This window comes from Bombina bombina, chromosome 4 (genome assembly GCF_027579735.1).
Source record: "Bombina bombina isolate aBomBom1 chromosome 4, aBomBom1.pri, whole genome shotgun sequence".
In the NCBI taxonomy this organism is placed as follows: Eukaryota; Metazoa; Chordata; class Amphibia; order Anura; family Bombinatoridae; genus Bombina; species Bombina bombina.
Window position 1 is genome coordinate 1,116,614,619 of NC_069502.1, and position 10,978 is coordinate 1,116,625,596.

General features: G+C 43.6%; 1 protein-coding gene across 1 annotated transcript in view; it reads left to right on the forward strand.

Annotated features, from left to right (window-relative positions):
* LOC128658218 (serine/threonine-protein phosphatase 2A 56 kDa regulatory subunit alpha isoform) overlaps positions 1-10,978 on the forward strand; it is a gene marked incomplete in the record, with an annotated part of 340,402 nt that overhangs the window by 137,241 nt on the left and 192,183 nt on the right.

A 10,978-nucleotide genomic window follows, 5' to 3' on the forward strand; every position in this document is an offset into this window, starting at 1 on the left:
CGGCATGAAAGGGCGGCCCCCGACCGGTCAACGGTCTGAGTAGGGGGCAGATTATCTCTCTTCTAAGAAGTCTGGTTGCAGGATGTTCAGGACTCTTAGGTTCTGGAGGTCATCACCCAGGATTACAGGATAGGGTTCAGATCTTATCCGCCCAGGGGCAGATTCCTCCTGTCAAACCTGTCTTCAAGACCAGAGAAAACACGCATTTCTAGAATGTGTGAGGGATCTCTCCTCTCTCTGAGTAATTGTACCAGTACCTCTAGCAGAAAGAGGTCTAGGGTACTATTCAAACCTTTTCGTGGTCCCAAAGAAGGAGGGCACGTTCTGCCCGATTCTGGACCTAAAAACAAGTTTCTGGCCCTTCCATCGTTCAAAATGGAAACAATCAGATCTATTCTGCCCCTAGTTCAAGAGGGACAGTTCATGACAACAATTGACTTGAAGGATGCCTACCTTAATGTGCCAATCCACAGGGATCACTTCAGGTTCCTGAGATTTGCATTTCTGGACTAATACTTCTAGTTTGTGACCCTTCCCTTTTGTCTGGCGACGGCCCCAAGAGTCTTCATGAAGGTTCTGGGGGCGCTGCTTGCAGTAGCAAGATCCAGAGGCATTGCTGTGGCACACTTTTTGGACGACATCCTAGACCAGGTGCCGTTGTTCAGTCTTGCAAAGGAATACTCAAGGGCTTTTCTCCTCCTCCAGTCTCACGGATGGAAGATAAACTCAGGAAAGAGTTCCCTGGTGCCCAGCAACAGGGTGGAATTCCTGGGCACGATAATAGACTCTCTATCCATGAGGATATTTCTCAAAGATCAGCGACGCTGGAAGATTGCGTCCACCTGTCTTGTCCTTCAGTCCTCTCTGTTGCTCAGTGAATGGCGGTGATAGGGCTCATGGTATCCAGCATCGATGTTATTCCATTCGCCAGGTTCCACCTCAGGCCTCTTCAGCTGTGTATGTTGAGACAATGGAATTGACGATCACTCAGACCTATCCCAACAGATTTCTATGGACGATCGGACGAAGGAATCCCTCTCTTGGTGGATCCGTCCGGAGCAATTGTCCCAAGGGACATCCTTCATGTTTCATGGAGATTGTGACCACAGACGCGAGTCTGTCAGGATGGGGAGCTGTTTGGGGTGCCAGGATGGCACAAAGAAAGTGGACTCGAGAGGAGTCTCTCCTTCCGATCAATATTCTGGAACTGCGAGCGATCCACAATGCTCTTAAAGCTTGGCCTCTCCTGGGATCGTTCAGCTTCATCAGATTCCAGACAGACAACATTACCTCAGTGGCCTACATCAACCACCAGGGGGAACGAGAAGCTCCTTAGCGATAAAGGAGGTATCTTGGATATTGCAATGGGCAGAATCTCACAACTGCTCGCTATCAGCAATCCACAATCAGGGTGTGGACAACTGGGAAGCGGATTTTCTCAGCAGACAATCCTTCCATATGGGGGAATGGTCTCTGTTTGCGGAGATCTGTCACAGGTGGGGGACGCCGGAGATGGATCTCATGGCATCCAGACTCAATTGCAAGCTACCCAAATACAGGTCGCGGTTCAGGGATCCCCAGGCAGAGCCTTGGGGGTTCAACCTAGTTTTACATTTTCCCACCGTTGCCACTTCTACCGCGTGTAGTGGCCCGCATCAAGCAGGAGCAAGCTTCGGCTATACTGATTGCTCTGTTGTGGCCGCGGAGGACGTGGTTTGCGGATCTAGTGGGGATGTCATCTTCTCCGCCATGAAGGTTAGCCTGTCGCAGGGATCTGCTGGTACAGGGTCCCTTCCAACATCAAAATCTAGATTCTCTGAGGCTGACTGCATGGAGATTGAACGCTTAGTCTTGGCCAAGAGAGGATTCTCTGAGAGAGTGATTGATACACTCGTTCAGGTCAGGAAGCCGGTCACTCGTCGCATCTCTCATAAGGTTTGGAGGACTTGTCCTGGTGGGAGAAACATGGATATCCTTGGCACAAGGTTAAGGTAGCCAGGATTCTGTCCTTTCTCCAAGATGGGATGGAGAAGGGGCTTGCCGCCAGTTCCTTAAAGGGACAGATTTGAGCGTTATCTGTTTTGTCACATAAGAAGCTCACAGAGCTTCCTAATATTCAGTCTTTTGTTCAGGCTCTGTCTAGAATAAGGCCTTTCTTTAGACAATCTGCTCCACCCTGGAGCTTGAACTTGGTTATTAAGGTGTTGCAGAGGGTTCAGTTTGAGCCTATTCACTTTATTGACATTAAGATTCTTTCTTGGAAAGTTCTCTTCCTGTTGGCTATTGCATCGGCACGCAGAGTATCTCAGTGGCGGCCTTGCAATGTGAGCCTCCTCATTTGGTCTTTCATGCTGATAAGGATGTTCTTCCCTCTGGTTTAGGATTTCTTCCCAAGGTTGTGTCTAACTGTAACATCATTCAGGAAATAGTTGTTCCTTCTTTGTGTCCTAACCCTTCTTCTCCTAAGGAGAGGTTACTTCATAATTTGGACGTGGTTCGAGCCTTGAAGTTTTATCTTCAGGCTACGAGGATTTCAGACAGTCTACATCTCTTTTTGTGGTGTATTCAGGAAGCGTAAGGGGCAGAGAACCTCTTCTACTTCTTTGTCCTTTTGGTTGAGGAGCATGATTCGCTTTGCCTATGAGACAGCGGGTCATAAGCGGCTCATTCCACTAGAGCTGTGGCTTCTTCTTGGACCTTCAAGAATGAGGCCTCTATGGAGCAGATTTGTAAGGCAGCTACCTGGTGGTCCTTACATACTATTACAAAATTTTACAAATTTTACGTTTTTGCTTCGGCCGAATCAGTTTTTGGGAAAAAGGTTTTGCAGGCTGTAGTGCCCTCAGAATAGGGTCCGCCTCTTTTGCCCTCCCGTTTTTCGTTCAGTGTCCTCTAGAGCTTGGGTATTTGTTTTCCACAAGTAATGAATGAAGCCATGGACTTTCCTCCTCTTTAGATGGAAAACATAAATTATGCTTATCTGATAATTTAATTTCCATTGTGGGGAGGAGAGTCCACGGCTCCTGTCCGTTTTCTTTGGTAGGCGGACCTAAATTTTGTTTTGTTCTTTCAGCACCCTGATATTTCTCCTACTGTTCCTTTGTTCCCTCGGCAGAATGACTGGGGGATGAGGGGAGTGGTGGGGAGGTATTTAAGCCTTTGGCTGGGGTGTCTTTGCCTCCTCCTGGTGGCCAGGTTCTGTATTCCCACAAGTAATGAATGAAGCCGTGGACTTTCCTCCCCACGATGGAAATTAAATTATTAGGTAAGCATTATTAATGTTTTTTATTACATCTGTATTCCCATTTTAATTTTTAATAAGTTAACAAAAATCAAAAACACAACTTCATATTTGTATAAAACTAATCAGGAACATTGAGTGTTTGAAATATGTTTCCTTTGGTCGGGCTTTTGACTGTATACAGGTACGTATCCCATTCTGAAATCCAGACTTTTTCATTAGTATTTTCTTAAAAATAAAATTATTAAAAAATTACCCTTTTCTCAGCAGTAAGTAAAAAACCAAATCAGACACAGGCAGAGAAGACTGTGCATGCTAAAATGTAAATGACAGTCTATAATACCTTTCTGAATCTAGTACTGTACTATCTCTTTGATGGTACTATGTATACAAAAGTATTACAATTATATAAAACTACCTTTATTTCTTTTGCAAGATGTACCGAGTCCACGGTTTCATCCTTACTTGTGGGATATTATCCTTCCTAATGGGAAGTAGCAAAGAGAGCACCACAGCAGAGCTGTCTATATAGCTCCCCCCTTAACTCCACCCCCCAGTCATTCTCTTTGCTGGCTCTAAGCAGGAAGGGTAAAGAGAAGAGGTGTTAAACTGTTAGTTTTATTTTATCTTCAATCAAGAGTTTGTTATTTTTAAATGGTACCGGTATTGTACTATTTACTCTCAGGCAGAACATAGATGAAGATTTCTGCTTGGAGGATTATGATCTTAGCATTTGTAACTAAGGTCCACTGCTGTTCCCACAGAAGCTGAGGAGTACAGGAAAACTTCAGTGTGAGGAACGGTTTCTTGCTATACAGCAATGAGGTATGTTCAGTCATTTTTTCTGCAGAGACTTGATAACTACAGAAAGGCTGACAGTATCCCCATTAGGGGAAGGGTAAGCAGTAATCCTAGTATTAGAGGGGATGTTACTAGCTTGCATATAGGGCTAATCTTATGGGCACTCAGTTTGTATGTTTTTATTGGGACAAATGTTTGTGTGTCTGGGAGTACTGTATTTATTTAATTTGGGACTTCTGTTTTTGAGGGTTCACTTGGCTTATTTGGGGTTTTTATAACCCACTTGGCTCAAAGATCGTTTTGTAGATTTATGTGTAGGCCCCAGCAACATCGAGTAAGAGAGGGGCGGGGCCTATTTTCGCGCCTCAGTTGCGCATTTGTTTTACATAGGCAAGCAGCAAGCTACAACAGAGGGTTCCTGGTGCACTTCCAAGGGCCTAATCGAAGCTTTATTTCCACAATCTTGATCCTTGAGGGCAAGTAGGAGCTTCAGCAGAGCTGTGGCTGGGTGCTGACAAGGGTTTTACCGGGTTTTAAACACTTTTCAATCAAGTTTTCTCATTTGAGTGTTAATTACCTTGATACTTGTGGTGCAATCTTACTAAAGCTTGATGGGTGTACTGTAAAAACTTCAGAAAGTTTGGAGTAATTTTAAGCAGTTTTGCAGTTTGTGTATGTCATTTTTTCTCTTAAAGGCACAGTACCATTTTTGAAAATTGTGTTTTTTTCATTGAATAAAGTGTTTTCCAAGCTTAACTGTCTCATTACTAGCCTGTTCAACATGTCTGACTTTGAGGATACTCATTGCTCAATTTGTTTAGAAGCCATTGTGGAACCCCCTCTTAGAATGTGTCCCACTTGTACTGATATGTCTATAAATTGCAAACAGCATATTTTGACTTATAAGAGTTTGGCACTGGATGATTCTCAGACAGAAGGAAATCAGGTTTTGCCATCTAGTTCTCCCCAAGTGTCACAACCAGTAACGCCCGCACAAGCGTCGCCAAGTACTTCTAGTGCGTCTAATTCTTTCACCTTGCAAGATATGGCCTCAGTTATGAATACTACCCTCACAGAGGTTTTATCTAAACTGCCAGGGTTGCAAGGGAAGCGCAGTAGCTCTGGGTTAAGAAAAAATGTTGAACCTTCTGACGCTTTAGTAGCCGTATCCGATATTCCCTCACAATGTTCTGAGGTAGGGATGAGGGATTTGCTATCTGAGGGAGAGATTTCTGATTCAGGAAAGATGTTCCCTCAGACAGATTCAGATATGAAGGCATTTAAATTTAAGCTAGAACACTTCCGTTTATTGCTCAGGGAGGTTTTAGCGACTCTGGATGATTGTGACCCTATTGTAGTTCCAGAGAAATTGTGTAAAATGGACAAATATTTAGAGGTTCCTGTTTACACTGATGTTTCTCCGGTCCCTAAGAGGATTTCGGACATTGTTACTAAGGAGTGAGATAGACCAGGTATTCCGTTCGCTCCCACCCCTGTTTTTAAGAAAATGTTTCCCATATCTGACACCATGCGGGACTCATGGCAGGCGGTCCCTAAGGTGGAGGGAGCTATTTCTACTCTGGCTAAGCGTACAACTATACCTATTGACGACAGTTGTGCTTTCATAGATCCTATGGATAAAAATTTAGAGGGTCTCCTAAAGAAAATTTGTGTTCATCAAGGTTTTCTTCTCCAACCTATAGCGTGCATTGTTCCTGTAACCACTGCAGCTGCCTTTTGGTTTGAGGCTCTTCAGGTGGAGACCCCACTAGATGATATTCTGGACAGAATTAAGGCTCTTAAGATAGCTAATTCTTTTATTACAGACGCCGCTTTTCATCTCGCTAAGTTAGCAGCAAAGAATTCAGGTTTTGCCATTTTAAAGCGTTATGGCTTAAGTCCTGGTCGGCTGATGTGTCATCAAAATCTAAGCTTTTGACCATCCCTTTCAAAGATGAGACCCTATTCGGGCCTGCACTGAAAGAGATCATTTCAGACATCACTGGGGGGAAGGATTGTGCCCTCCCTCAAGATAAGTCAAATAAGACAAGGACCAAACAAAATAATTTTCGTTCCTTTTGAAACTTCAAGGGTGGTCCCGCTTCTTCCCCTGCTGCAAAGCAAGAGGGGAACTTTGCTCAATCCAAGCCAACCTGGAGACCTAACCAGGCTTGGAACAAGGAGGGTAGCCTCTGATCCGGGACCGGATCTAGTAGCGGGCAGACTCTCTCTTTGCTCAGTCCTGGGCAAGAGACGTTCAGAAATTGTATCCCAGGGGTATCTTCTAGATTTCAAAGATTCTCCTCCAAGGGGGAGATTCCATCTTTCTCAATTGTCTGTAAACCAGACAAAAAGAGAGGCCTTCTTACGCTGCATAGAAGACCTTTTTACCATGGGAGTGATCTGCCCAGTTCCCGAAAGCAGAACAGGGACAAGGTTTCTACTCCAATCTGTTTGTGGTTCCCAAAAAAGAAGGAACCCTCAGACCAATTCTAGATCTCAAGATCCTAAACCAATTCCTTAGATTTCCATCCTTCAAGATGGAGACCATTCAGACTATTTTACCAATGATCCAGGAGGGTCAATATCTGACCACCGTGGATTTAAAGGATGCGTATCTACACATTCCTATCCACAAAGACCATCACCAGTTCCTCAGGTTTTCCTTTCTGGACAGGCATTACCAGGTTGTGGCTCTTCCCTTCGGGTTGGCCACGGCACCAAGAATCTTCACAAGGGTGCTAGGGTCCCTTTTGGCGGTCCTAAGGCCACAGGCATAGCAGTGGCGCCTTATCTAGACGACATCCTAATTCAAGCATCGACTATCCAACTAGCCAAGTCTCACACGGACTTAGTGCTGGCCTTTCTAAGATCTCATGGGTGGAAGGTGATCGTGAAAAACAGTTTTCTTATTCCTCTCACAAGAGTTCCATTCCTGGGAACTCTGATAGACTCGGTAGACATGAAAATTTTTCAGACGGAGGTCAGGAAATCAAAGATTTTGTCCACCTGCCGAGCTCTTCTTTCCATCCTCGGCCGTCAGTTGCTCAGTGTATGGAGGTAATCGGACTTATGGTAGCGGCAAGGGACATAGTTCCGTTTGCTCGCTTGCATCTCAGACCACTGCAACTATGCATGCTCAAAAAGTGGCTAAATCTGGATCAAGAGACCAGAGACTCTCTTCTTTGGTGGTTGTCACAGGATCACCTGTCCAGGGGAATGTGTTTCCGCAGGCCAGCGTGGGTTATAGTGACGACGGACGCCAGCCTACTGGGCTGGGGTGCAGTCTGGAATTTCCTGAAAGCTCAGGGTTTGTGGACTCAGTAGGAGGCCCTCCTACTGATAAATATTCTGGAATTAAGAGTGATATTCAATGCTCTTCAGGCGTGGCCTCAGCTGGCTTTGGCCGGATTCATCAGATTTCAGTCGGACAACATTACGACTGTAGCTTATATCAATCATCAGGGGGGGAACAAGGAGTTATTTGGCAATGATAGAAGTTTCCAGGAAAATCTGATGGGCAGAAACTCACTCTTGCCATCTATCAGTGATCTATATCCCAGGGGTAGAGAACTGGGAGGCAGATTTTCTAAGTCGTCAGACTTATCATCCGGGGGAGTGGGAGCTCCATCCGGAGGTGTTTGCTCAACTGGTTCAGCTATGGAGCACACCAGAATTGGATCTGATGGCGTCTCGTCAGAACGCCAAACTTCCTTGTTACGGATCCAGGTCCAGGGACCCTCAGACAGTACTGATAGATGCTCTTGCAGTACCCTGGTCGTTCAACCTGGCTTATGTGTTTTCACCTTTCCCTCTCCTTCCGCGTCTGATTGCCAGAATCAAGCAGGAGAGAGCTTAGGTGATTTTGATAGCACCTGCGTGGCCACGCAGGACTTGGTATGCAGACCTGGTGGACATGTCATCTCTACCACCATGGACTCTGCCTCTGCGTCAGGACCTTCTGATTCAAGGTCCGTTCAAGTATCCAAATCTAATTTCTCTGCAACTGACTCCTTGGAGATTGAACGCTTGATTTTATCAAAGCGGGGTTTCTCGGAGTCGGTCATAGATAACTTGATTCAGGCTCGAAAGCCTGTCACCAGGAAAATCTATCATAAGATATGGCGTGAATATCTTTTTTGGTGCGAATCCAAAGGCTACTCATGGAGTACAATCAGGATTCCTAGGATTTTGTCCTTTCTTCAAGAAGGATTGGAGAAAGGATTGTCAGCTAGTTCCTTAAAAGGACAGATATCTGCCTTGTCTATTCTATTGCACAAGCATCTGGACGATGTCCCTGACGTTCAGGCTTTTTGTCAGGCTTTAGTTAGAATCGAGCCTGTGTTTAAACCTGTTGCTCCGCCATGGAGTCTAAATTTAGTTCTTCAGGGGGTTCCGTTTGAACCCATGCATTCCATAGATATTAAGCTTCTATCTTGGAAAGTTATGTTTCTAGTTGCTGTCTCTTCAGCTCGAAGGGTTTCTGAGCTATCTGCATTACAATGCGACTCGCCTTATCTTATTTTCCATGCTGATAAGGTGGTTTTGCGTACCAAACCTGGGTTCCTCCCTAAGGTTGTTTCGAACAGGAATATCAATCAGGAAATTGTTGTTCCTTCTCTGTGTCCTAATCCTTCTTCTAAGAAGGAACGTCTGTTGCACAACTTGGATGTGGTTCGTGCTTTAAAGTTTTATTTACAGGCAACCAAAGATTTTCGTCAATCATCTTCTTTGTTCGTTGTCTATGCTGGAAAGCGTAGAGGTCAAAAGGCTACGGCTACCTCTCTTTCCTTTTGGCTGAAAAGCATCATCTGTTTGGCTTAGAATTACAGCTCACTCCACTAGAGCGGTGGCTTCCACATGGGCTTTTAAAAATTATGCTTCTGTTGAACAGATTTGTAAGGCTGCGACTTGGTCTTCGCTTCATACCTTTTCTAAATTTTACAAATTTGATACTTTTGCTTCTTCGAAGGCTATTTTTGGGAGAAAGGTTTTGCAAGCAGTGGTTCCCTTCATCCGTGTCCTAAAGCTTTGGTATTGGTATCCCACAAGTAAGGATGAAACCGTGGACTCGGTACATCTTTCAAAAGAAAACAAAATTTATGCTTACCTGATAAATTTCTTTCTTTTGCGATGTACCGAGTCCACGGCCCGCCCTGTCTATCAAGACAGTATTTTTTATTTGAAAACTTCAGTCACCTCTGCACCTTATAGTTTCTCCTTTTCTTCCTTGGCCTTCGGTCGAATGACTGGGGGGTGAAGTTAAGGGGGGAGCTATATAGACAGCTCTGCTGTGGTGCTCTCTTTGCTCCTTCCTGTTAGGAAGGATAATATCCCTCAAGTGAGGATGAAACCGTGGACTCGGTACATCGCAAAAGAAAGAAATTTATCAGGTAAGTGTAAATTTTGTTTTTGAAAGTATAAGCTGTATTATTATATGTAGATATGGTGTAAATGACATAGGATATTGTCATTCACACATGGTTCCATTTTGCAAATATTCCAAAAAATCCAAGCTATTATGAAATCTAAACCTTTTTCAGTCCTAACCAATTTGGATAAGGAGTTTTCTACCTGTATAAATGTTTCAAATAAAACCTAAACAAAATAATGTCAATGCATTCACATACGCCTTCACTTTCAAATTTGTCTTTTAGAAGTTGTCTGCATTTAATATAATCCAGTCTCACATTACTCTACAAAGCATTCATTGTCTTGTAACAGATGCTTACTTATTCTTTATGTAGAATATTTTACATATCTTGTGATGTTCAAATGTCATGTTTAGTCACATGATTTCTTTTTTTTTAAATACACTCCATAAATATGTGTTGTCTTACAGGTTGTGATACTAAAGGACACGGGTTTTGGAGAAAAGCAAGTTTGCTTTTACACTCAGGGGCAGATTTATCATTGTCTAGAGCAGTGGTTCTCAAACTTTTTCATGTCACTGCCCCCTTGGTTCTTTAAACTCACCATCAGCGTCCACCCCCCCCTAAATGTAACCCATAAAAATTATATTCAGACAAGCACCACACAAACCCTAATAAAGATAGTGACACAATACAATCTAATGGGATAACAATTAAACATTTTCAAGTTATTTTGTTTTTAAGGATATTTCTCTTGTTAAGTGTGTTCAGTCCACGGGTCATCCATTACTTATGGGATATATTCTCCTTCCCAACAGGAAGTTGCAAGAGGATCACCGAAGCAGAGCTGGTATATAGCTCCACCCCTCACATGTCATTTCCAGTCATTCTCTTGCAAGTCTCAACAAAGGAGGTTGTGAGAGGAGATAGGAGTAACATTCTTCAATCAAAAGTTTATTATTTTAAAATAGCACCGGAGTGTGCCGTTTGTTCTCTCAGGCAGTATTTAGAAGAAGAATCTGCCTGCGTTTTTTCTATGATCTTAGCAGACGTAACTAAGATCCACTGGCTGTTCTCGCACATTCTGAGGAGTGGGGTATCTTCGGAGAAGGGAATAGCATGCGGGGTCCCCCGCAAATGAGGTATGTGCAGTAAAATATTTTATAGGAATGGAATTGACTATGAAAACACTGCTGTTACCCATATGACGTAAGTACAGCCTTTAATGCAGTAGTAGCGACTGGTATCAGGCTGATAAATGTATGCGCAGTTGAGTTATTTTCTAGGGACTAGAATTTAACTTTAAATACTGTTAGTACTGAAATAAATGTATGAGCCTTAACTGCAGTAGAAGCGACTGGTAGCAGGCTTAGTGATAACTTTGCATAACACTGGAAAGTTGTTTTTTAAAAACGTTTACTGGCATGTTATTCGTTTTGTGAGGTACTTTGGTGATAAATCTTTTTGGGCATGATTTTTTTCCACATGGCTAACGTATATTTCTGCATAGACACCGTTATATCAGGTCTCCCACTGTTGTGATATGAGTGGGAGGGACCTTTTT